Raw genomic sequence first — 26,888 nt, forward strand, 5'->3', positions numbered from 1 at the left:
TTGTGTATAGGCATGAGACCCTCATGTCATTTAACAGGATTCAGCACCACCCACAAGACAGCTACCTGTCATGTCATGTCAAACCTGCACAGGTGTGCTAGATTATTATTATTTAGTTTTATTTTATTTTTTTACACCAATCAGTGTGCAAACATGGTCATTAAAACGCTAAATGAATAGACGTTCATAAACCAGTCAGTGCAACTCATCATTTTGGTCTCCAATTCTCAAACTCAAATTCTCACCCACGGAGGATTAAATGAGAATCTTTCTTGTTTAACACTGGAATGGGGTGGTGCACTGTTCACTACCCGAAGATACTGCCACATCGGGTCAATGCATAGGGCGACAGAAGCAAGCTTCCAAATCAGCTCCCTTTCTCAAAAATCCATTTAATTTATGGTCCCCAGATAGGGAACGTATGTATCAGTATGTGCTCACAAGTCACCCAAGTGCAAGTATTCACACAAAAAAAAAACGTGCCTCAGGATGCGATCTGTCGCAAGATCCTTTCTTTTTTTACACTTGATCTAAGCCAAAAGGCCTAGAGGGGATAACCGGGAAAGGGGTGGACCCAACCATGTCCCCTTCATGAGCACTCACATTACTCATAGGAATGGAAGGAAGGCTGGCAGCCAACCAGCCTCCCATACACTTTCTGGGTGGGTGGCAGTCAGCCACCCATACATACATACAGCACAGGCTAAACCCACATCATCACTTAAAAAAAGGACAGGCGACCATTGCACTCTGATGGAGCATTTAGCAATGCAATCCATAGCCTGGCTTTTGCCTGAACCCCCATCACTCCTCCTCTTGCATATAAGACAATATTTCAGATCTGCATATGAAAACAACACGCCTACCTTTGTTGCACATAGCTGCCTGCCTGTCTCTAGTTACCCCACTGGCTGTAGCTGCGTCCCTTCCGACATGGAATAACACCAACTGTAACGATAAACTGAAAATTAACAGTATAAACCTGCATCATTTTGGACTCTGGTATTTGCTGAATCCGGGTGACCTGACAATCGATGGTGGTGCCGCTGGTGATTCTGGCCTTCTTGGAATCTGTTGGGCCTATGTGTTAGCTCACACATCACTTGGGTATCCATGGTAACTACCACAACATGGTCATCTGCAGTTTACATCTAGCCCGTGGCATTGAATGGCATTTTAAAAGTGCTAAGGGTCCTGGTGCAATAATCCTCCCATGAGGATCAGCCTCAACGGCTTTGTAGATTGCACTCATGTCAGCAACTCCATATACATTTTTTTTTCTTCATGCTTCTTTCTTCATCCTTTTTTCTTTCTGTCATTCAGACTTTCATTCATTCGATCTCTCTCACTCACTTGCTTTAACTCATTTGTTCTCACTCACTCACTCACTCACTCACTCAATCACTCACTCACTCATTCACTCTCACTCACTCTCACTCTCTCACTCACTCGCTCACTAAGTCAGTCTCTCTCTCTCTCTCTCTTTTTCTTTTTATATATATTTTTTTCCGTCTTCTTCTTCTTCTTCTTCTTCTTCTTCAGACCCTGTCATAGCACTAATGCCTTTCCAATACCACCAGCAGATGGAGACACTCCATTGCAACATTGGTTGTGAGCAGCAGTTTCTAAAAACAAATGCCTCATGGCGGATTTCCCATCCATCAATGGATGGTAAATTTTGTTTTTATCATTCACTGACCACAGAAACCAATGCATGGTCAAGCAACAGCAATGACACACCCTTGTGTATAGGCATGAGACCCTCATGTCATTTAACAGGATTCAGCACCACCCACAAGACAGCTACCTGTCATGTCATGTCAAACCTGCACAGGTGTGCTAGATTATTATTATTTAGTTTTATTTTATTTTTTTACACCAATCAGTGTGCAAACATGGTCATTAAAACGCTAAATGAATAGACGTTCATAAACCAGTCAGTGCAACTCATCATTTTGGTCTCCAATTCTCAAACTCAAATTCTCACCCACGGAGGATTAAATGAGAATCTTTCTTGTTTAACACTGGAATGGGGTGGTGCACTGTTCACTACCCGAAGATACTGCCACATCGGGTCAATGCATAGGGCGACAGAAGCAAGCTTCCAAATCAGCTCCCTTTCTCAAAAATCCATTTAATTTATGGTCCCCAGATAGGGAACGTATGTATCAGTATGTGCTCACAAGTCACCCAAGTGCAAGTATTCACACAAAAAAAAACGTGCCTCAGGATGCGATCTGTCGCAAGATCCTTTCTTTTTTTACACTTGATCTAAGCCAAAAGGCCTAGAGGGGATAACCGGGAAAGGGGTGGACCCAACCATGTCCCCTTCATGAGCACTCACATTACTCATAGGAATGGAAGGAAGGCTGGCAGCCAACCAGCCTCCCATACACTTTCTGGGTGGGTGGCAGTCAGCCACCCATACATACATACAGCACAGGCTAAACCCACATCATCACTTAAAAAAAGGACAGGCGACCATTGCACTCTGATGGAGCATTTAGCAATGCAATCCATAGCCTGGCTTTTGCCTGAACCCCCATCACTCCTCCTCTTGCATATAAGACAATATTTCAGATCTGCATATGAAAACAACACGCCTACCTTTGTTGCACATAGCTGCCTGCCTGTCTCTAGTTACCCCACTGGCTGTAGCTGCGTCCCTTCCGACATGGAATAACACCAACTGTAACGATAAACTGAAAATTAACAGTATAAACCTGCATCATTTTGGACTCTGGTATTTGCTGAATCCGGGTGACCTGACAATCGATGGTGGTGCCGCTGGTGATTCTGGCCTTCTTGGAATCTGTTGGGCCTATGTGTTAGCTCACACATCACTTGGGTATCCATGGTAACTACCACAACATGGTCATCTGCAGTTTACATCTAGCCCGTGGCATTGAATGGCATTTTAAAAGTGCTAAGGGTCCTGGTGCAATAATCCTCCCATGAGGATCAGCCTCAACGGCTTTGTAGATTGCACTCATGTCAGCAACTCCATATACATTTTTTTTTCTTCATGCTTCTTTCTTCATCCTTTTTTCTTTCTGTCATTCAGACTTTCATTCATTGATCTCTCTCACTCACTTGCTTTAACTCATTTGTTCTCACTCACTCACTCACTCACTCAATCACTCACTCATTCACTCTCACTCACTCTCACTCTCTCACTCACTCGCTCACTAAGTCAGTCTCTCTCTCTCTCTCTCTTTTTCTTTTTATATATATTTTTTTCCGTCTTCTTCTTCTTCTTCTTCTTCTTCAGACCCTGTCATAGCACTAATGCCTTTCCAATACCACCAGCAGATGGAGACACTCCATTGCAACATTGGTTGTGAGCAGCAGTTTCTAAAAACAAATGCCTCATGGCGGATTTCCCATCCATCAATGGATGGTAAATTTTGTTTTTATCATTCACTGACCACAGAAACCAATGCATGGTCAAGCAACAGCAATGACACACCCTTGTGTATAGGCATGAGACCCTCATGTCATTTAACAGGATTCAGCACCACCCACAAGACAGCTACCTGTCATGTCATGTCAAACCTGCACAGGTGTGCTAGATTATTATTATTTAGTTTTATTTTATTTTTTTACACCAATCAGTGTGCAAACATGGTCATTAAAACGCTAAATGAATAGACGTTCATAAACCAGTCAGTGCAACTCATCATTTTGGTCTCCAATTCTCAAACTCAAATTCTCACCCACGGAGGATTAAATGAGAATCTTTCTTGTTTAACACTGGAATGGGGTGGTGCACTGTTCACTACCCGAAGATACTGCCACATCGGGTCAATGCATAGGGCGACAGAAGCAAGCTTCCAAATCAGCTCCCTTTCTCAAAAATCCATTTAATTTATGGTCCCCAGATAGGGAACGTATGTATCAGTATGTGCTCACAAGTCACCCAAGTGCAAGTATTCACACAAAAAAAAACGTGCCTCAGGATGCGATCTGTCGCAAGATCCTTTCTTTTTTTACACTTGATCTAAGCCAAAAGGCCTAGAGGGGATAACCGGGAAAGGGGTGGACCCAACCATGTCCCCTTCATGAGCACTCACATTACTCATAGGAATGGAAGGAAGGCTGGCAGCCAACCAGCCTCCCATACACTTTCTGGGTGGGTGGCAGTCAGCCACCCATACATACATACATACAGCACAGGCTAAACCCACATCATCACTTAAAAAAAGGACAGGCGACCATTGCACTCTGATGGAGCATTTAGCAATGCAATCCATAGCCTGGCTTTTGCCTGAACCCCCATCACTCCTCCTCTTGCATATAAGACAATATTTCAGATCTGCATATGAAAACAACACGCCTACCTTTGTTGCACATAGCTGCCTGCCTGTCTCTAGTTACCCCACTGGCTGTAGCTGCGTCCCTTCCGACATGGAATAACACCAACTGTAACGATAAACTGAAAATTAACAGTATAAACCTGCATCATTTTGGACTCTGGTATTTGCTGAATCCGGGTGACCTGACAATCGATGGTGGTGCCGCTGGTGATTCTGGCCTTCTTGGAATCTGTTGGGCCTATGTGTTAGCTCACACATCACTTGGGTATCCATGGTAACTACCACAACATGGTCATCTGCAGTTTACATCTAGCCCGTGGCATTGAATGGCATTTTAAAAGTGCTAAGGGTCCTGGTGCAATAATCCTCCCATGAGGATCAGCCTCAACGGCTTTGTAGATTGCACTCATGTCAGCAACTCCATATACATTTTTTTTTCTTCATGCTTCTTTCTTCATCCTTTTTTCTTTCTGTCATTCAGACTTTCATTCATTCGATCTCTCTCACTCACTTGCTTTAACTCATTTGTTCTCACTCACTCACTCACTCACTCACTCACTCAATCACTCACTCACTCATTCACTCTCACTCACTCTCACTCTCTCACTCACTCGCTCACTAAGTCAGTCTCTCTCTCTCTCTCTCTTTTTCTTTTTATATATATTTTTTTCCGTCTTCTTCTTCTTCTTCTTCTTCTTCTTCTTCTTCTTCTTCTTCAGACCCTGTCATAGCACTAATGCCTTTCCAATACCACCAGCAGATGGAGACACTCCATTGCAACATTGGTTGTGAGCAGCAGTTTCTAAAAACAAATGCCTCATGGCGGATTTCCCATCCATCAATGGATGGTAAATTTTGTTTTTATCATTCACTGACCACAGAAACCAATGCATGGTCAAGCAACAGCAATGACACACCCTTGTGTATAGGCATGAGACCCTCATGTCATTTAACAGGATTCAGCACCACCCACAAGACAGCTACCTGTCATGTCATGTCAAACCTGCACAGGTGTGCTAGATTATTATTATTTAGTTTTATTTTATTTTTTTACACCAATCAGTGTGCAAACATGGTCATTAAAACGCTAAATGAATAGACGTTCATAAACCAGTCAGTGCAACTCATCATTTTGGTCTCCAATTCTCAAACTCAAATTCTCACCCACGGAGGATTAAATGAGAATCTTTCTTGTTTAACACTGGAATGGGGTGGTGCACTGTTCACTACCCGAAGATACTGCCACATCGGGTCAATGCATAGGGCGACAGAAGCAAGCTTCCAAATCAGCTCCCTTTCTCAAAAATCCATTTAATTTATGGTCCCCAGATAGGGAACGTATGTATCAGTATGTGCTCACAAGTCACCCAAGTGCAAGTATTCACACAAAAAAAAACGTGCCTCAGGATGCGATCTGTCGCAAGATCCTTTCTTTTTTTACACTTGATCTAAGCCAAAAGGCCTAGAGGGGATAACCGGGAAAGGGGTGGACCCAACCATGTCCCCTTCATGAGCACTCACATTACTCATAGGAATGGAAGGAAGGCTGGCAGCCAACCAGCCTCCCATACACTTTCTGGGTGGGTGGCAGTCAGCCACCCATACATACATACAGCACAGGCTAAACCCACATCATCACTTAAAAAAAGGACAGGCGACCATTGCACTCTGATGGAGCATTTAGCAATGCAATCCATAGCCTGGCTTTTGCCTGAACCCCCATCACTCCTCCTCTTGCATATAAGACAATATTTCAGATCTGCATATGAAAACAACACGCCTACCTTTGTTGCACATAGCTGCCTGCCTGTCTCTAGTTACCCCACTGGCTGTAGCTGCGTCCCTTCCGACATGGAATAACACCAACTGTAACGATAAACTGAAAATTAACAGTATAAACCTGCATCATTTTGGACTCTGGTATTTGCTGAATCCGGGTGACCTGACAATCGATGGTGGTGCCGCTGGTGATTCTGGCCTTCTTGGAATCTGTTGGGCCTATGTGTTAGCTCACACATCACTTGGGTATCCATGGTAACTACCACAACATGGTCATCTGCAGTTTACATCTAGCCCGTGGCATTGAATGGCATTTTAAAAGTGCTAAGGGTCCTGGTGCAATAATCCTCCCATGAGGATCAGCCTCAACGGCTTTGTAGATTGCACTCATGTCAGCAACTCCATATACATTTTTTTTTCTTCATGCTTCTTTCTTCATCCTTTTTTCTTTCTGTCATTCAGACTTTCATTCATTCGATCTCTCTCACTCACTTGCTTTAACTCATTTGTTCTCACTCACTCACTCACTCACTCACTCAATCACTCACTCACTCATTCACTCTCACTCACTCTCACTCTCTCACTCACTCGCTCACTAAGTCAGTCTCTCTCTCTCTCTCTCTTTTTCTTTTTATATATATTTTTTTCCGTCTTCTTCTTCTTCTTCTTCTTCTTCTTCTTCTTCTTCAGACCCTGTCATAGCACTAATGCCTTTCCAATACCACCAGCAGATGGAGACACTCCATTGCAACATTGGTTGTGAGCAGCAGTTTCTAAAAACAAATGCCTCATGGCGGATTTCCCATCCATCAATGGATGGTAAATTTTGTTTTTATCATTCACTGACCACAGAAACCAATGCATGGTCAAGCAACAGCAATGACACACCCTTGTGTATAGGCATGAGACCCTCATGTCATTTAAGAGGATTCAGCACCACCCACAAGACAGCTACCTGTCATGTCATGTCAAACCTGCACAGGTGTGCTAGATTATTATTATTTAGTTTTATTTTATTTTTTTACACCAATCAGTGTGCAAACATGGTCATTAAAACGCTAAATGAATAGACGTTCATAAACCAGTCAGTGCAACTCATCATTTTGGTCTCCAATTCTCAAACTCAAATTCTCACCCACGGAGGATTAAATGAGAATCTTTCTTGTTTAACACTGGAATGGGGTGGTGCACTGTTCACTACCCGAAGATACTGCCACATCGGGTCAATGCATAGGGCGACAGAAGCAAGCTTCCAAATCAGCTCCCTTTCTCAAAAATCCATTTAATTTATGGTCCCCAGATAGGGAACGTATGTATCAGTATGTGCTCACAAGTCACCCAAGTGCAAGTATTCACACAAAAAAAAACGTGCCTCAGGATGCGATCTGTCGCAAGATCCTTTCTTTTTTTACACTTGATCTAAGCCAAAAGGCCTAGAGGGGATAACCGGGAAAGGGGTGGACCCAACCATGTCCCCTTCATGAGCACTCACATTACTCATAGGAATGGAAGGAAGGCTGGCAGCCAACCAGCCTCCCATACACTTTCTGGGTGGGTGGCAGTCAGCCACCCATACATACATACATACAGCACAGGCTAAACCCACATCATCACTTAAAAAAAGGACAGGCGACCATTGCACTCTGATGGAGCATTTAGCAATGCAATCCATAGCCTGGCTTTTGCCTGAACCCCCATCACTCCTCCTCTTGCATATAAGACAATATTTCAGATCTGCATATGAAAACAACACGCCTACCTTTGTTGCACATAGCTGCCTGCCTGTCTCTAGTTACCCCACTGGCTGTAGCTGCGTCCCTTCCGACATGGAATAACACCAACTGTAACGATAAACTGAAAATTAACAGTATAAACCTGCATCATTTTGGACTCTGGTATTTGCTGAATCCGGGTGACCTGACAATCGATGGTGGTGCCGCTGGTGATTCTGGCCTTCTTGGAATCTGTTGGGCCTATGTGTTAGCTCACACATCACTTGGGTATCCATGGTAACTACCACAACATGGTCATCTGCAGTTTACATCTAGCCCGTGGCATTGAATGGCATTTTAAAAGTGCTAAGGGTCCTGGTGCAATAATCCTCCCATGAGGATCAGCCTCAACGGCTTTGTAGATTGCACTCATGTCAGCAACTCCATATACATTTTTTTTTCTTCATGCTTCTTTCTTCATCCTTTTTTCTTTCTGTCATTCAGACTTTCATTCATTCGATCTCTCTCACTCATTTGCTTTAACTCATTTGTTCTCACTCACTCACTCACTCACTCACTCAATCACTCACTCACTCATTCACTCTCACTCACTCTCACTCTCTCACTCACTCGCTCACTAAGTCAGTCTCTCTCTCTCTCTCTCTTTTTCTTTTTATATATATTTTTTTCCGTCTTCTTCTTCTTCTTCTTCTTCAGACCCTGTCATAGCACTAATGCCTTTCCAATACCACCAGCAGATGGAGACACTCCATTGCAACATTGGTTGTGAGCAGCAGTTTCTAAAAACAAATGCCTCATGGCGGATTTCCCATCCATCAATGGATGGTAAATTTTGTTTTTATCATTCACTGACCACAGAAACCAATGCATGGTCAAGCAACAGCAATGACACACCCTTGTGTATAGGCATGAGACCCTCATGTCATTTAACAGGATTCAGCACCACCCACAAGACAGCTACCTGTCATGTCATGTCAAACCTGCACAGGTGTGCTAGATTATTATTATTTAGTTTTATTTTATTTTTTTACACCAATCAGTGTGCAAACATGGTCATTAAAACGCTAAATGAATAGACGTTCATAAACCAGTCAGTGCAACTCATCATTTTGGTCTCCAATTCTCAAACTCAAATTCTCACCCACGGAGGATTAAATGAGAATCTTTCTTGTTTAACACTGGAATGGGGTGGTGCACTGTTCACTACCCGAAGATACTGCCACATCGGGTCAATGCATAGGGCGACAGAAGCAAGCTTCCAAATCAGCTCCCTTTCTCAAAAATCCATTTAATTTATGGTCCCCAGATAGGGAACGTATGTATCAGTATGTGCTCACAAGTCACCCAAGTGCAAGTATTCACACAAAAAAAAACGTGCCTCAGGATGCGATCTGTCGCAAGATCCTTTCTTTTTTTTTACACTTGATCTAAGCCAAAAGGCCTAGAGGGGATAACCGGGAAAGGGGTGGACCCAACCATGTCCCCTTCATGAGCACTCACATTACTCATAGGAATGGAAGGAAGGCTGGCAGCCAACCAGCCTCCCATACACTTTCTGGGTGGGTGGCAGTCAGCCACCCATACATACATACAGCACAGGCTAAACCCACATCATCACTTAAAAAAAGGACAGGCGACCATTGCACTCTGATGGAGCATTTAGCAATGCAATCCATAGCCTGGCTTTTGCCTGAACCCCCATCACTCCTCCTCTTGCATATAAGACAATATTTCAGATCTGCATATGAAAACAACACGCCTACCTTTGTTGCACATAGCTGCCTGCCTGTCTCTAGTTACCCCACTGGCTGTAGCTGCGTCCCTTCCGACATGGAATAACACCAACTGTAACGATAAACTGAAAATTAACAGTATAAACCTGCATCATTTTGGACTCTGGTATTTGCTGAATCCGGGTGACCTGACAATCGATGGTGGTGCCGCTGGTGATTCTGGCCTTCTTGGAATCTGTTGGGCCTATGTGTTAGCTCACACATCACTTGGGTATCCATGGTAACTACCACAACATGGTCATCTGCAGTTTACATCTAGCCCGTGGCATTGAATGGCATTTTAAAAGTGCTAAGGGTCCTGGTGCAATAATCCTCCCATGAGGATCAGCCTCAACGGCTTTGTAGATTGCACTCATGTCAGCAACTCCATATACATTTTTTTTTCTTCATGCTTCTTTCTTCATCCTTTTTTCTTTCTGTCATTCAGACTTTCATTCATTCGATCTCTCTCACTCACTTGCTTTAACTCATTTGTTCTCACTCACTCACTCACTCACTCAATCACTCACTCACTCATTCACTCTCACTCACTCTCACTCTCTCACTCACTCGCTCACTAAGTCAGTCTCTCTCTCTCTCTCTCTTTTTCTTTTTATATATATTTTTTTCCGTCTTCTTCTTCTTCTTCTTCTTCTTCAGACCCTGTCATAGCACTAATGCCTTTCCAATACCACCAGCAGATGGAGACACTCCATTGCAACATTGGTTGTGAGCAGCAGTTTCTAAAAACAAATGCCTCATGGCGGATTTCCCATCCATCAATGGATGGTAAATTTTGTTTTTATCATTCACTGACCACAGAAACCAATGCATGGTCAAGCAACAGCAATGACACACCCTTGTGTATAGGCATGAGACCCTCATGTCATTTAACAGGATTCAGCACCACCCACAAGACAGCTACCTGTCATGTCATGTCAAACCTGCACAGGTGTGCTAGATTATTATTATTTAGTTTTATTTTATTTTTTTACACCAATCAGTGTGCAAACATGGTCATTAAAACGCTAAATGAATAGACGTTCATAAACCAGTCAGTGCAACTCATCATTTTGGTCTCCAATTCTCAAACTCAAATTCTCACCCACGGAGGATTAAATGAGAATCTTTCTTGTTTAACACTGGAATGGGGTGGTGCACTGTTCACTACCCGAAGATACTGCCACATCGGGTCAATGCATAGGGCGACAGAAGCAAGCTTCCAAATCAGCTCCCTTTCTCAAAAATCCATTTAATTTATGGTCCCCAGATAGGGAACGTATGTATCAGTATGTGCTCACAAGTCACCCAAGTGCAAGTATTCACACAAAAAAAAACGTGCCTCAGGATGCGATCTGTCGCAAGATCCTTTCTTTTTTTACACTTGATCTAAGCCAAAAGGCCTAGAGGGGATAACCGGGAAAGGGGTGGACCCAACCATGTCCCCTTCATGAGCACTCACATTACTCATAGGAATGGAAGGAAGGCTGGCAGCCAACCAGCCTCCCATACACTTTCTGGGTGGGTGGCAGTCAGCCACCCATACATACATACAGCACAGGCTAAACCCACATCATCACTTAAAAAAAGGACAGGCGACCATTGCACTCTGATGGAGCATTTAGCAATGCAATCCATAGCCTGGCTTTTGCCTGAACCCCCATCACTCCTCCTCTTGCATATAAGACAATATTTCAGATCTGCATATGAAAACAACACGCCTACCTTTGTTGCACATAGCTGCCTGCCTGTCTCTAGTTACCCCACTGGCTGTAGCTGCGTCCCTTCCGACATGGAATAACACCAACTGTAACGATAAACTGAAAATTAACAGTATAAACCTGCATCATTTTGGACTCTGGTATTTGCTGAATCCGGGTGACCTGACAATCGATGGTGGTGCCGCTGGTGATTCTGGCCTTCTTGGAATCTGTTGGGCCTATGTGTTAGCTCACACATCACTTGGGTATCCATGGTAACTACCACAACATGGTCATCTGCAGTTTACATCTAGCCCGTGGCATTGAATGGCATTTTAAAAGTGCTAAGGGTCCTGGTGCAATAATCCTCCCATGAGGATCAGCCTCAACGGCTTTGTAGATTGCACTCATGTCAGCAACTCCATATACATTTTTTTTTCTTCATGCTTCTTTCTTCATCCTTTTTTCTTTCTGTCATTCAGACTTTCATTCATTCGATCTCTCTCACTCACTTGCTTTAACTCATTTGTTCTCACTCACTCACTCACTCACTCACTCAATCACTCACTCACTCATTCACTCTCACTCACTCTCACTCTCTCACTCACTCGCTCACTAAGTCAGTCTCTCTCTCTCTCTCTCTTTTTCTTTTTATATATATTTTTTTCCGTCTTCTTCTTCTTCTTCTTCTTCTTCTTCAGACCCTGTCATAGCACTAATGCCTTTCCAATACCACCAGCAGATGGAGACACTCCATTGCAACATTGGTTGTGAGCAGCAGTTTCTAAAAACAAATGCCTCATGGCGGATTTCCCATCCATCAATGGATGGTAAATTTTGTTTTTATCATTCACTGACCACAGAAACCAATGCATGGTCAAGCAACAGCAATGACACACCCTTGTGTATAGGCATGAGACCCTCATGTCATTTAACAGGATTCAGCACCACCCACAAGACAGCTACCTGTCATGTCATGTCAAACCTGCACAGGTGTGCTAGATTATTATTATTTAGTTTTATTTTATTTTTTTACACCAATCAGTGTGCAAACATGGTCATTAAAACGCTAAATGAATAGACGTTCATAAACCAGTCAGTGCAACTCATCATTTTGGTCTCCAATTCTCAAACTCAAATTCTCACCCACGGAGGATTAAATGAGAATCTTTCTTGTTTAACACTGGAATGGGGTGGTGCACTGTTCACTACCCGAAGATACTGCCACATCGGGTCAATGCATAGGGCGACAGAAGCAAGCTTCCAAATCAGCTCCCTTTCTCAAAAATCCATTTAATTTATGGTCCCCAGATAGGGAACGTATGTATCAGTATGTGCTCACAAGTCACCCAAGTGCAAGTATTCACACAAAAAAAAACGTGCCTCAGGATGCGATCTGTCGCAAGATCCTTTCTTTTTTTACACTTGATCTAAGCCAAAAGGCCTAGAGGGGATAACCGGGAAAGGGGTGGACCCAACCATGTCCCCTTCATGAGCACTCACATTACTCATAGGAATGGAAGGAAGGCTGGCAGCCAACCAGCCTCCCATACACTTTCTGGGTGGGTGGCAGTCAGCCACCCATACATACATACATACAGCACAGGCTAAACCCACATCATCACTTAAAAAAAGGACAGGCGACCATTGCACTCTGATGGAGCATTTAGCAATGCAATCCATAGCCTGGCTTTTGCCTGAACCCCCATCACTCCTCCTCTTGCATATAAGACAATATTTCAGATCTGCATATGAAAACAACACGCCTACCTTTGTTGCACATAGCTGCCTGCCTGTCTCTAGTTACCCCACTGGCTGTAGCTGCGTCCCTTCCGACATGGAATAACACCAACTGTAACGATAAACTGAAAATTAACAGTATAAACCTGCATCATTTTGGACTCTGGTATTTGCTGAATCCGGGTGACCTGACAATCGATGGTGGTGCCGCTGGTGATTCTGGCCTTCTTGGAATCTGTTGGGCCTATGTGTTAGCTCACACATCACTTGGGTATCCATGGTAACTACCACAACATGGTCATCTGCAGTTTACATCTAGCCCGTGGCATTGAATGGCATTTTAAAAGTGCTAAGGGTCCTGGTGCAATAATCCTCCCATGAGGATCAGCCTCAACGGCTTTGTAGATTGCACTCATGTCAGCAACTCCATATACATTTTTTTTTCTTCATGCTTCTTTCTTCATCCTTTTTTCTTTCTGTCATTCAGACTTTCATTCATTCGATCTCTCTCACTCACTTGCTTTAACTCATTTGTTCTCACTCACTCACTCACTCACTCACTCACTCAATCACTCACTCACTCATTCACTCTCACTCACTCTCACTCTCTCACTCACTCGCTCACTAAGTCAGTCTCTCTCTCTCTCTCTCTTTTTCTTTTTATATATATTTTTTTCCGTCTTCTTCTTCTTCTTCTTCTTCTTCTTCTTCTTCAGACCCTGTCATAGCACTAATGCCTTTCCAATACCACCAGCAGATGGAGACACTCCATTGCAACATTGGTTGTGAGCAGCAGTTTCTAAAAACAAATGCCTCATGGCGGATTTCCCATCCATCAATGGATGGTAAATTTTGTTTTTATCATTCACTGACCACAGAAACCAATGCATGGTCAAGCAACAGCAATGACACACCCTTGTGTATAGGCATGAGACCCTCATGTCATTTAACAGGATTCAGCACCACCCACAAGACAGCTACCTGTCATGTCATGTCAAACCTGCACAGGTGTGCTAGATTATTATTATTTAGTTTTATTTTATTTTTTTACACCAATCAGTGTGCAAACATGGTCATTAAAACGCTAAATGAATAGACGTTCATAAACCAGTCAGTGCAACTCATCATTTTGGTCTCCAATTCTCAAACTCAAATTCTCACCCACGGAGGATTAAATGAGAATCTTTCTTGTTTAACACTGGAATGGGGTGGTGCACTGTTCACTACCCGAAGATACTGCCACATCGGGTCAATGCATAGGGCGACAGAAGCAAGCTTCCAAATCAGCTCCCTTTCTCAAAAATCCATTTAATTTATGGTCCCCAGATAGGGAACGTATGTATCAGTATGTGCTCACAAGTCACCCAAGTGCAAGTATTCACACAAAAAAAAACGTGCCTCAGGATGCGATCTGTCGCAAGATCCTTTCTTTTTTTACACTTGATCTAAGCCAAAAGGCCTAGAGGGGATAACCGGGAAAGGGGTGGACCCAACCATGTCCCCTTCATGAGCACTCACATTACTCATAGGAATGGAAGGAAGGCTGGCAGCCAACCAGCCTCCCATACACTTTCTGGGTGGGTGGCAGTCAGCCACCCATACATACATACAGCACAGGCTAAACCCACATCATCACTTAAAAAAAGGACAGGCGACCATTGCACTCTGATGGAGCATTTAGCAATGCAATCCATAGCCTGGCTTTTGCCTGAACCCCCATCACTCCTCCTCTTGCATATAAGACAATATTTCAGATCTGCATATGAAAACAACACGCCTACCTTTGTTGCACATAGCTGCCTGCCTGTCTCTAGTTACCCCACTGGCTGTAGCTGCGTCCCTTCCGACATGGAATAACACCAACTGTAACGATAAACTGAAAATTAACAGTATAAACCTGCATCATTTTGGACTCTGGTATTTGCTGAATCCGGGTGACCTGACAATCGATGGTGGTGCCGCTGGTGATTCTGGCCTTCTTGGAATCTGTTGGGCCTATGTGTTAGCTCACACATCACTTGGGTATCCATGGTAACTACCACAACATGGTCATCTGCAGTTTACATCTAGCCCGTGGCATTGAATGGCATTTTAAAAGTGCTAAGGGTCCTGGTGCAATAATCCTCCCATGAGGATCAGCCTCAACGGCTTTGTAGATTGCACTCATGTCAGCAACTCCATATACATTTTTTTTTCTTCATGCTTCTTTCTTCATCCTTTTTTCTTTCTGTCATTCAGACTTTCATTCATTCGATCTCTCTCACTCACTTGCTTTAACTCATTTGTTCTCACTCACTCACTCACTCACTCACTCAATCACTCACTCACTCATTCACTCTCACTCACTCTCACTCTCTCACTCACTCGCTCACTAAGTCAGTCTCTCTCTCTCTCTCTCTTTTTCTTTTTATATATATTTTTTTCCGTCTTCTTCTTCTTCTTCTTCTTCTTCTTCAGACCCTGTCATAGCACTAATGCCTTTCCAATACCACCAGCAGATGGAGACACTCCATTGCAACATTGGTTGTGAGCAGCAGTTTCTAAAAACAAATGCCTCATGGCGGATTTCCCATCCATCAATGGATGGTAAATTTTGTTTTTATCATTCACTGACCACAGAAACCAATGCATGGTCAAGCAACAGCAATGACACACCCTTGTGTATAGGCATGAGACCCTCATGTCATTTAAGAGGATTCAGCACCACCCACAAGACAGCTACCTGTCATGTCATGTCAAACCTGCACAGGTGTGCTAGATTATTATTATTTAGTTTTATTTTATTTTTTTACACCAATCAGTGTGCAAACATGGTCATTAAAACGCTAAATGAATAGACGTTCATAAACCAGTCAGTGCAACTCATCATTTTGGTCTCCAATTCTCAAACTCAAATTCTCACCCACGGAGGATTAAATGAGAATCTTTCTTGTTTAACACTGGAATGGGGTGGTGCACTGTTCACTACCCGAAGATACTGCCACATCGGGTCAATGCATAGGGCGACAGAAGCAAGCTTCCAAATCAGCTCCCTTTCTCAAAAATCCATTTAATTTATGGTCCCCAGATAGGGAACGTATGTATCAGTATGTGCTCACAAGTCACCCAAGTGCAAGTATTCACACAAAAAAAAACGTGCCTCAGGATGCGATCTGTCGCAAGATCCTTTCTTTTTTTACACTTGATCTAAGCCAAAAGGCCTAGAGGGGATAACCGGGAAAGGGGTGGACCCAACCATGTCCCCTTCATGAGCACTCACATTACTCATAGGAATGGAAGGAAGGCTGGCAGCCAACCAGCCTCCCATACACTTTCTGGGTGGGTGGCAGTCAGCCACCCATACATACATACAGCACAGGCTAAACCCACATCATCACTTAAAAAAAGGACAGGCGACCATTGCACTCTGATGGAGCATTTAGCAATGCAATCCATAGCCTGGCTTTTGCCTGAACCCCCATCACTCCTCCTCTTGCATATAAGACAATATTTCAGATCTGCATATGAAAACAACACGCCTACCTTTGTTGCACATAGCTGCCTGCCTGTCTCTAGTTACCCCACTGGCTGTAGCTGCGTCCCTTCCGACATGGAATAACACCAACTGTAACGATAAACTGAAAATTAACAGTATAAACCTGCATCATTTTGGACTCTGGTATTTGCTGAATCCGGGTGACCTGACAATCGATGGTGGTGCCGCTGGTGATTCTGGCCTTCTTGGAATCTGTTGGGCCTATGTGTTAGCTCACACATCACTTGGGTATCCATGGTAACTACCACAACATGGTCATCTGCAGTTTACATCTAGCCCGTGGCATTGAATGGCATTTTAAAAGTGCTAAGGGTCCTGGTGCAATAATCCTCCCATGAGGATCAGCCTCAACGGCTTTGTAGATTGCACTCATGTCAGCAACTCCATATACATTTTTTTTTCTTCATGCTTCTTTCTTCATCCTTTTTTCTTTCTGTCATTCAGACTTTCATTCATTCGATCTCTCTCACTCACTTGCTTTAACTCATTTGTTCTCACTCACTCACTCACTCACTCAATCACTCACTCACTCATTCACTCTCACTCACTCTCACTCTCTCACTCACTCGCTCACTAAGTCAGTCTCTCTCTCTCTCTCTCTTTTTCTTTTTATATATATTTTTTTCCGTCTTCTTCTTCTTCTTCTTCTTCTTCTTCAGACCCTGTCATAGCACTAATGCCTTTCCAATACCACCAGCAGATGGAGACACTCCATTGCAACATTGGTTGTGAGCAGCAGTTTCTAAAAACAAATGCCTCATGGCGGATTTCCCATCCATCAATGGATGGTAAATTTTGTTTTTATCATTCACTGACCACAGAAACCAATGCATGGTCAAGCAACAGCAATGACACACCCTTGTGTATAGGCATGAGACCCTCATGTCATTTAACAGGATTCAGCACCACCCACAAGACAGCTACCTGTCATGTCATGTCAAACCTGCACAGGTGTGCTAGATTATTATTATTTAGTTTTATTTTATTTTTTTACACCAATCAGTGTGCAAACATGGTCATTAAAACGCTAAATGAATAGACGTTCATAAACCAGTCAGTGCAACTCATCATTTTGGTCTCCAATTCTCAAACTCAAATTCTCACCCACGGAGGATTAAATGAGAATCTTTCTTGTTTAACACTGGAATGGGGTGGTGCACTGTTCACTACCCGAAGATACTGCCACATCGGGTCAATGCATAGGGCGACAGAAGCAAGCTTCCAAATCAGCTCCCTTTCTCAAAAATCCATTTAATTTATGGTCCCCAGATAGGGAACGTATGTATCAGTATGTGCTCACAAGTCACCCAAGTGCAAGTATTCACACAAAAAAAAACGTGCCTCAGGATGCGATCTGTCGCAAGATCCTTTCTTTTTTTACACTTGATCTAAGCCAAAAGGCCTAGAGGGGATAACCGGGAAAGGGGTGGACCCAACCATGTCCCCTTCATGAGCACTCACATTACTCATAGGAATGGAAGGAAGGCTGGCAGCCAACCAGCCTCCCATACACTTTCTGGGTGGGTGGCAGTCAGCCACCCATACATACATACAGCACAGGCTAAACCCACATCATCACTTAAAAAAAGGACAGGCGACCATTGCACTCTGATGGAGCATTTAGCAATGCAATCCATAGCCTGGCTTTTGCCTGAACCCCCATCACTCCTCCTCTTGCATATAAGACAATATTTCAGATCTGCATATGAAAACAACACGCCTACCTTTGTTGCACATAGCTGCCTGCCTGTCTCTAGTTACCCCACTGGCTGTAGCTGCGTCCCTTCCGACATGGAATAACACCAACTGTAACGATAAACTGAAAATTAACAGTATAAACCTGCATCATTTTGGACTCTGGTATTTGCTGAATCCGGGTGACCTGACAATCGATGGTGGTGCCGCTGGTGATTCTGGCCTTCTTGGAATCTGTTGGGCCTATGTGTTAGCTCACACATCACTTGGGTATCCATGGTAACTACCACAACATGGTCATCTGCAGTTTACATCTAGCCCGTGGCATTGAATGGCATTTTAAAAGTGCTAAGGGTCCTGGTGCAATAATCCTCCCATGAGGATCAGCCTCAACGGCTTTGTAGATTGCACTCATGTCAGCAACTCCATATACATTTTTTTTTCTTCATGCTTCTTTCTTCATCCTTTTTTCTTTCTGTCATTCAGACTTTCATTCATTCGATCTCTCTCACTCACTTGCTTTAACTCATTTGTTCTCACTCACTCACTCACTCACTCAATCACTCACTCACTCATTCACTCTCACTCACTCTCACTCTCTCACTCACTCGCTCACTAAGTCAGTCTCTCTCTCTCTCTCTCTCTTTTTCTTTTTATATATATTTTTTTCCGTCTTCTTCTTCTTCTTCTTCTTCTTCTTCTTCAGACCCTGTCATAGCACTAATGCCTTTCCAATACCACCAGCAGATGGAGACACTCCATTGCAACATTGGTTGTGAGCAGCAGTTTCTAAAAACAAATGCCTCATGGCGGATTTCCCATCCATCAATGGATGGTAAATTTTGTTTTTATCATTCACTGACCACAGAAACCAATGCATGGTCAAGCAACAGCAATGACACACCCTTGTGTATAGGCATGAGACCCTCATGTCATTTAACAGGATTCAGCACCACCCACAAGACAGCTACCTGTCATGTCATGTCAAACCTGCACAGGTGTGCTAGATTATTATTATTTAGTTTTATTTTATTTTTTTACACCAATCAGTGTGCAAACATGGTCATTAAAACGCTAAATGAATAGACGTTCATAAACCAGTCAGTGCAACTCATCATTTTGGTCTCCAATTCTCAAACTCAAATTCTCACCCACGGAGGATTAAATGAGAATCTTTCTTGTTTAACACTGGAATGGGGTGGTGCACTGTTCACTACCCGAAGATACTGCCACATCGGGTCAATGCATAGGGCGACAGAAGCAAGCTTCCAAATCAGCTCCCTTTCTCAAAAATCCATTTAATTTATGGTCCCCAGATAGGGAACGTATGTATCAGTATGTGCTCACAAGTCACCCAAGTGCAAGTATTCACACAAAAAAAAACGTGCCTCAGGATGCGATCTGTCGCAAGATCCTTTCTTTTTTTACACTTGATCTAAGCCAAAAGGCCTAGAGGGGATAACCGGGAAAGGGGTGGACCCAACCATGTCCCCTTCATGAGCACTCACATTACTCATAGGAATGGAAGGAAGGCTGGCAGCCAACCAGCCTCCCATACACTTTCTGGGTGGGTGGCAGTCAGCCACCCATACATACATACAGCACAGGCTAAACCCACATCATCACTTAAAAAAAGGACAGGCGACCATTGCACTCTGATGGAGCATTTAGCAATGCAATCCATAGCCTGGCTTTTGCCTGAACCCCCATCACTCCTCCTCTTGCATATAAGACAATATTTCAGATCTGCATATGAAAACAACACGCCTACCTTTGTTGCACATAGCTGCCTGCCTGTCTCTAGTTACCCCACTGGCTGTAGCTGCGTCCCTTCCGACATGGAATAACACCAACTGTAACGATAAACTGAAAATTAACAGTATAAACCTGCATCATTTTGGACTCTGGTATTTGCTGAATCCGGGTGACCTGACAATCGATGGTGGTGCCGCTGGTGATTCTGGCCTTCTTGGAATCTGTTGGGCCTATGTGTTAGCTCACACATCACTTGGGTATCCATGGTAACTACCACAACATGGTCATCTGCAGTTTACATCTAGCCCGTGGCATTGAATGGCATTTTAAAAGTGCTAAGGGTCCTGGTGCAATAATCCTCCCATGAGGATCAGCCTCAACGGCTTTGTAGATTGCACTCATGTCAGCAACTCCATATACATTTTTTTTTCTTCATGCTTCTTTCTTCACCCTTTTTTCTTTCTGTCATTCAGACTTTCATTCATTCGATCTCTCTCACTCACTTGCTTTAACTCATTTGTTCTCACTCACTCACTCACTCACTCAATCACTCACTCACTCATTCACTCTCACTCACTCTCACTCTCTCACTCACTCGCTCACTAAGTCAGTCTCTCTCTCTCTCTCTCTTTTTCTTTTTATATATATTTTTTTCCGTCTTCTTCTTCTTCTTCTTCTTCTTCTTCTTCTTCAGACCCTGTCATAGCACTAATGCCTTTCCAATACCACCAGCAGATGGAGACACTCCATTGCAACATTGGTTGTGAGCAGCAGTTTCTAAAAACAAATGCCTCATGGCGGATTTCCCATCCATCAATGGATGGTAAATTTTGTTTTTATCATTCACTGACCACAGAAACCAATGCATGGTCAAGCAACAGCAATGACACACCCTTGTGTATAGGCATGAGACCCTCATGTCATTTAACAGGATTCAGCACCACCCACAAGACAGCTACCTGTCATGTCATGTCAAACCTGCACAGGTGTGCTAGATTATTATTATTTAGTTTTATTTTATTTTTTTACACCAATCAGTGTGCAAACATGGTCATTAAAACGCTAAATGAATAGACGTTCATAAACCAGTCAGTGCAACTCATCATTTTGGTCTCCAATTCTCAAACTCAAATTCTCACACACGGAGGATTAAATGAGAATCTTTCTTGTTTAACACTGGAATGGGGTGGTGCACTGTTCACTACCCGAAGATACTGCCACATCGGGTCAATGCATAGGGCGACAGAAGCAAGCTTCCAAATCAGCTCCCTTTCTCAAAAATCCATTTAATTTATGGTCCCCAGATAGGGAACGTATGTATCAGTATGTGCTCACAAGTCACCCAAGTGCAAGTATTCACACAAAAAAAAAACGTGCCTCAGGATGCGATCTGTCGCAAGATCCTTTCTTTTTTTACACTTGATCTAAGCCAAAAGGCCTAGAGGGGATAACCGGGAAAGGGGTGGACCCAACCATGTCCCCTTCATGAGCACTCACATTACTCATAGGAATGGAAGGAAGGCTGGCAGCCAACCAGCCTCCCATACACTTTCTGGGTGGGTGGCAGTCAGCCACCCATACATACATACAGCACAGGCTAAACCCACATCATCACTTAAAAAAAGGACAGGCGACCATTGCACTCTGATGGAGCATTTAGCAATGCAATCCATAGCCTGGCTTTTGCCTGAACCCCCATCACTCCTCCTCTTGCATATAAGACAATATTTCAGATCTGCATATGAAAACAACACGCCTACCTTTGTTGCACATAGCTGCCTGCCTGTCTCTAGTTACCCCACTGGCTGTAGCTGCGTCCCTTCCGACATGGAATAACACCAACTGTAACGATAAACTGAAAATTAACAGTATAAACCTGCATCATTTTGGACTCTGGTATTTGCTGAATCCGGGTGACCTGACAATCGATGGTGGTGCCGCTGGTGATTCTGGCCTTCTTGGAATCTGTTGGGCCTATGTGTTAGCTCACACATCACTTGGGTATCCATGGTAACTACCACAACATGGTCATCTGCAGTTTACATCTAGCCCGTGGCATTGAATGGCATTTTAAAAGTGCTAAGGGTCCTGGTGCAATAATCCTCCCATGAGGATCAGCCTCAACGGCTTTGTAGATTGCACTCATGTCAGCAACTCCATATACATTTTTTTTTCTTCATGCTTCTTTCTTCATCCTTTTTTCTTTCTGTCATTCAGACTTTCATTCATTCGATCTCTCTCACTCACTTGCTTTAACTCATTTGTTCTCACTCACTCACTCACTCAATCACTCACTCACTCATTCACTCTCACTCACTCTCACTCTCTCACTCACTCGCTCACTAAGTCAGTCTCTCTCTCTCTCTCTCTTTTTCTTTTTATATATATTTTTTTCCGTCTTCTTCTTCTTCTTCTTCTTCTTCTTCTTCTTCTTCTTCTTCAGACCCTGTCATAGCACTAATGCCTTTCCAATACCACCAGCAGATGGAGACACTCCATTGCAACATTGGTTGTGAGCAGCAGTTTCTAAAAACAAATGCCTCATGGCGGATTTCCCATCCATCAATGGATGGTAAATTTTGTTTTTATCATTCACTGACCACAGAAACCAATGCATGGTCAAGCAACAGCAATGACACACCCTTGTGTATAGGCATGAGACCCTCATGTCATTTAACAGGATTCAGCACCACCCACAAGACAGCTACCTGTCATGTCATGTCAAACCTGCACAGGTGTGCTAGATTATTATTATTTAGTTTTATTTTATTTTTTTACACCAATCAGTGTGCAAACATGGTCATTAAAACGCTAAATGAATAGACGTTCATAAACCAGTCAGTGCAACTCATCATTTTGGTCTCCAATTCTCAAACTCAAATTCTCACCCACGGAGGATTAAATGAGAATCTTTCTTGTTTAACACTGGAATGGGGTGGTGCACTGTTCACTACCCGAAGATACTGCCACATCGGGTCAATGCATAGGGCGACAGAAGCAAGCTTCCAAATCAGCTCCCTTTCTCAAAAATCCATTTAATTTATGGTCCCCAGATAGGGAACGTATGTATCAGTATGTGCTCACAAGTCACCCAAGTGCAAGTATTCACACAAAAAAAAACGTGCCTCAGGATGCGATCTGTCGCAAGATCCTTTCTTTTTTTACACTTGATCTAAGCCAAAAGGCCTAGAGGGGATAACCGGGAAAGGGGTGGACCCAACCATGTCCCCTTCATGAGCACTCACATTACTCATAGGAATGGAAGGAAGGCTGGCAGCCAACCAGCCTCCCATACACTTTCTGGGTGGGTGGCAGTCAGCCACCCATACATACATACAGCACAGGCTAAACCCACATCATCACTTAAAAAAAGGACAGGCGACCATTGCACTCTGATGGAGCATTTAGCAATGCAATCCATAGCCTGGCTTTTGCCTGAACCCCCATCACTCCTCCTCTTGCATATAAGACAATATTTCAGATCTGCATATGAAAACAACAAGCCTACCTTTGTTGCACATAGCTGCCTGCCTGTCTCTAGTTACCCCACTGGCTGTAGCTGCGTCCCTTCCGACATGGAATAACACCAACTGTAACGATAAACTGAAAATTAACAGTATAAACCTGCATCATTTTGGACTCTGGTATTTGCTGAATCCGGGTGACCTGACAATCGATGGTGGTGCCGCTGGTGATTCTGGCCTTCTTGGAATCTGTTGGGCCTATGTGTTAGCTCACACATCACTTGGGTATCCATGGTAACTACCACAACATGGTCATCTGCAGTTTACATCTAGCCCGTGGCATTGAATGGCATTTTAAAAGTGCTAAGGGTCCTGGTGCAATAATCCTCCCATGAGGATCAGCCTCAACGGCTTTGTAGATTGCACTCATGTCAGCAACTCCATATACATTTTTTTTTCTTCATGCTTCTTTCTTCATCCTTTTTTCTTTCTGTCATTCAGACTTTCATTCATTCGATCTCTCTCACTCACTTGCTTTAACTCATTTGTTCTCACTCACTCACTCACTCACTCACTCAATCACTCACTCACTCATTCACTCTCACTCACTCTCACTCTCTCACTCACTCGCTCACTAAGTCAGTCTCTCTCTCTCTCTCTCTTTTTCTTTTTATATATATTTTTTTCCGTCTTCTTCTTCTTCTTCTTCTTCTTCTTCTTCTTCTTCTTCTTCTTCTTCTTCTTCAGACCCTGTCATAGCACTAATGCCTTTCCAATACCACCAGCAGATGGAGACACTCCATTGCAACATTGGTTGTGAGCAGCAGTTTCTAAAAACAAATGCCTCATGGCGGATTTCCCATCCATCAATGGATGGTAAATTTTGTTTTTATCATTCACTGACCACAGAAACCAATGCATGGTCAAGCAACAGCAATGACACACCCTTGTGTATAGGCATGAGACCCTCATGTCATTTAACAGGATTCAGCACCACCCACAAGACAGCTACCTGTCATGTCATGTCAAACCTGCACAGGTGTGCTAGATTATTATTATTTAGTTTTATTTTATTTTTTTACACCAATCAGTGTGCAAACATGGTCATTAAAACGCTAAATGAATAGACGTTCATAAACCAGTCAGTGCAACTCATCATTTTGGTCTCCAATTCTCAAACTCAAATTCTCACCCACGGAGGATTAAATGAGAATCTTTCTTGTTTAACACTGGAATGGGGTGGTGCACTGTTCACTACCCGAAGATACTGCCACATCGGGTCAATGCATAGGGCAACAGAAGCAAGCTTCCAAATCAGCTCCCTTTCTCAAAAATCCATTTAATTTATGGTCCCCAGATAGGGAACGTATGTATCAGTATGTGCTCACAAGTCACCCAAGTGCAAGTATTCACACAAAAAAAAACGTGCCTCAGGATGCGATCTGTCGCAAGATCCTTTCTTTTTTTACACTTGATCTAAGCCAAAAGGCCTAGAGGGGATAACCGGGAAAGGGGTGGACCCAACCATGTCCCCTTCATGAGCACTCACATTACTCATAGGAATGGAAGGAAGGCTGGCAGCCAACCAGCCTCCCATACACTTTCTGGGTGGGTGGCAGTCAGCCACCCATACATACATACAGCACAGGCTAAACCCACATCATCACTTAAAAAAAGGACAGGCGACCATTGCACTCTGATGGAGCATTTAGCAATGCAATCCATAGCCTGGCTTTTGCCTGAACCCCCATCACTCCTCCTCTTGCATATAAGACAATATTTCAGATCTGCATATGAAAACAACACGCCTACCTTTGTTGCACATAGCTGCCTGCCTGTCTCTAGTTACCCCACTGGCTGTAGCTGCGTCCCTTCCGACATGGAATAACACCAACTGTAACGATAAACTGAAAATTAACAGTATAAACCTGCATCATTTTGGACTCTGGTATTTGCTGAATCCGGGTGACCTGACAATCGATGGTGGTGCCGCTGGTGATTCTGGCCTTCTTGGAATCTGTTGGGCCTATGTGTTAGCTCACACATCACTTGGGTATCCATGGTAACTACCACAACATGGTCATCTGCAGTTTACATCTAGCCCGTGGCATTGAATGGCATTTTAAAAGTGCTAAGGGTCCTGGTGCAATAATCCTCCCATGAGGATCAGCCTCAACGGCTTTGTAGATTGCACTCATGTCAGCAACTCCATATACATTTTTTTTTCTTCATGCTTCTTTCTTCATCCTTTTTTCTTTCTGTCATTCAGACTTTCATTCATTCGATCTCTCTCACTCACTTGCTTTAACTCATTTGTTCTCACTCACTCACTCACTCACTCAATCACTCACTCACTCATTCACTCTCACTCACTCTCACTCTCTCACTCACTCGCTCACTAAGTCAGTCTCTCTCTCTCTCTCTCTTTTTCTTTTTATATATATTTTTTTCCGTCTTCTTCTTCTTCTTCTTCTTCTTCTTCAGACCCTGTCATAGCACTAATGCCTTTCCAATACCACCAGCAGATGGAGACACTCCATTGCAACATTGGTTGTGAGCAGCAGTTTCTAAAAACAAATGCCTCATGGCGGATTTCCCATCCATCAATGGATGGTAAATTTTGTTTTTATCATTCACTGACCACAGAAACCAATGCATGGTCAAGCAACAGCAATGACACACCCTTGTGTATAGGCATGAGACCCTCATGTCATTTAACAGGATTCAGCACCACCCACAAGACAGCTACCTGTCATGTCATGTCAAACCTGCACAGGTGTGCTAGATTATTATTATTTAGTTTTATTTTATTTTTTTACACCAATCAGTGTGCAAACATGGTCATTAAAACGCTAAATGAATAGACGTTCATAAACCAGTCAGTGCAACTCATCATTTTGGTCTCCAATTCTCAAACTCAAATTCTCACCCACGGAGGATTAAATGAGAATCTTTCTTGTTTAACACTGGAATGGGGTGGTGCACTGTTCACTACCCGAAGATACTGCCACATCGGGTCAATGCATAGGGCGACAGAAGCAAGCTTCCAAATCAGCTCCCTTTCTCAAAAATCCATTTAATTTATGGTCCCCAGATAGGGAACGTATGTATCAGTATGTGCTCACAAGTCACCCAAGTGCAAGTATTCACACAAAAAAAAACGTGCCTCAGGATGCGATCTGTCGCAAGATCCTTTCTTTTTTTACACTTGATCTAAGCCAAAAGGCCTAGAGGGGATAACCGGGAAAGGGGTGGACCCAACCATGTCCCCTTCATGAGCACTCACATTACTCATAGGAATGGAAGGAAGGCTGGCAGCCAACCAGCCTCCCATACACTTTCTGGGTGGGTGGCAGTCAGCCACCCATACATACATACAGCACAGGCTAAACCCACATC

At 43.4% G+C, this 26,888-nt stretch overlaps 16 pseudogenes; all 16 read right to left on the bottom strand.

Annotated features, from left to right (window-relative positions):
- Positions 1 to 290: 290 nt before the first annotated feature.
- LOC130307070 (U2 spliceosomal RNA) lies at positions 291 to 555 on the bottom strand (annotated as a pseudogene).
- A 1,477-nt stretch (positions 556 to 2,032) lies between these two features.
- Positions 2,033 to 2,296, bottom strand: LOC130307039 (U2 spliceosomal RNA; annotated as a pseudogene).
- A 1,465-nt stretch (positions 2,297 to 3,761) lies between these two features.
- On the bottom strand, positions 3,762 to 4,025 carry LOC130307040 (U2 spliceosomal RNA; annotated as a pseudogene).
- A 1,500-nt stretch (positions 4,026 to 5,525) lies between these two features.
- Positions 5,526 to 5,789, bottom strand: LOC130307041 (U2 spliceosomal RNA; annotated as a pseudogene).
- Positions 5,790 to 7,275: 1,486 nt separating this feature from the next.
- On the bottom strand, positions 7,276 to 7,539 carry LOC130307042 (U2 spliceosomal RNA; annotated as a pseudogene).
- A 1,475-nt stretch (positions 7,540 to 9,014) lies between these two features.
- On the bottom strand, positions 9,015 to 9,280 carry LOC130307074 (U2 spliceosomal RNA; annotated as a pseudogene).
- A 1,470-nt stretch (positions 9,281 to 10,750) lies between these two features.
- LOC130307043 (U2 spliceosomal RNA) lies at positions 10,751 to 11,014 on the bottom strand (annotated as a pseudogene).
- Positions 11,015 to 12,491: 1,477 nt separating this feature from the next.
- Positions 12,492 to 12,755, bottom strand: LOC130307044 (U2 spliceosomal RNA; annotated as a pseudogene).
- Positions 12,756 to 14,246: 1,491 nt separating this feature from the next.
- Positions 14,247 to 14,510, bottom strand: LOC130307045 (U2 spliceosomal RNA; annotated as a pseudogene).
- A 1,477-nt stretch (positions 14,511 to 15,987) lies between these two features.
- Positions 15,988 to 16,251, bottom strand: LOC130307046 (U2 spliceosomal RNA; annotated as a pseudogene).
- A 1,473-nt stretch (positions 16,252 to 17,724) lies between these two features.
- LOC130307047 (U2 spliceosomal RNA) lies at positions 17,725 to 17,988 on the bottom strand (annotated as a pseudogene).
- A 1,478-nt stretch (positions 17,989 to 19,466) lies between these two features.
- On the bottom strand, positions 19,467 to 19,730 carry LOC130307048 (U2 spliceosomal RNA; annotated as a pseudogene).
- Positions 19,731 to 21,209: 1,479 nt separating this feature from the next.
- LOC130307072 (U2 spliceosomal RNA) lies at positions 21,210 to 21,474 on the bottom strand (annotated as a pseudogene).
- Positions 21,475 to 22,958: 1,484 nt separating this feature from the next.
- LOC130307050 (U2 spliceosomal RNA) lies at positions 22,959 to 23,222 on the bottom strand (annotated as a pseudogene).
- Positions 23,223 to 24,726: 1,504 nt separating this feature from the next.
- On the bottom strand, positions 24,727 to 24,990 carry LOC130307038 (U2 spliceosomal RNA; annotated as a pseudogene).
- Positions 24,991 to 26,463: 1,473 nt separating this feature from the next.
- Positions 26,464 to 26,727, bottom strand: LOC130307051 (U2 spliceosomal RNA; annotated as a pseudogene).
- Between the last annotated feature and the right edge of the window lie 161 nt (positions 26,728 to 26,888).

This window comes from Hyla sarda, unplaced genomic scaffold, assembly GCF_029499605.1.
Source record: "Hyla sarda isolate aHylSar1 unplaced genomic scaffold, aHylSar1.hap1 scaffold_1415, whole genome shotgun sequence".
Classification (NCBI taxonomy): domain Eukaryota; kingdom Metazoa; phylum Chordata; class Amphibia; order Anura; family Hylidae; genus Hyla; species Hyla sarda.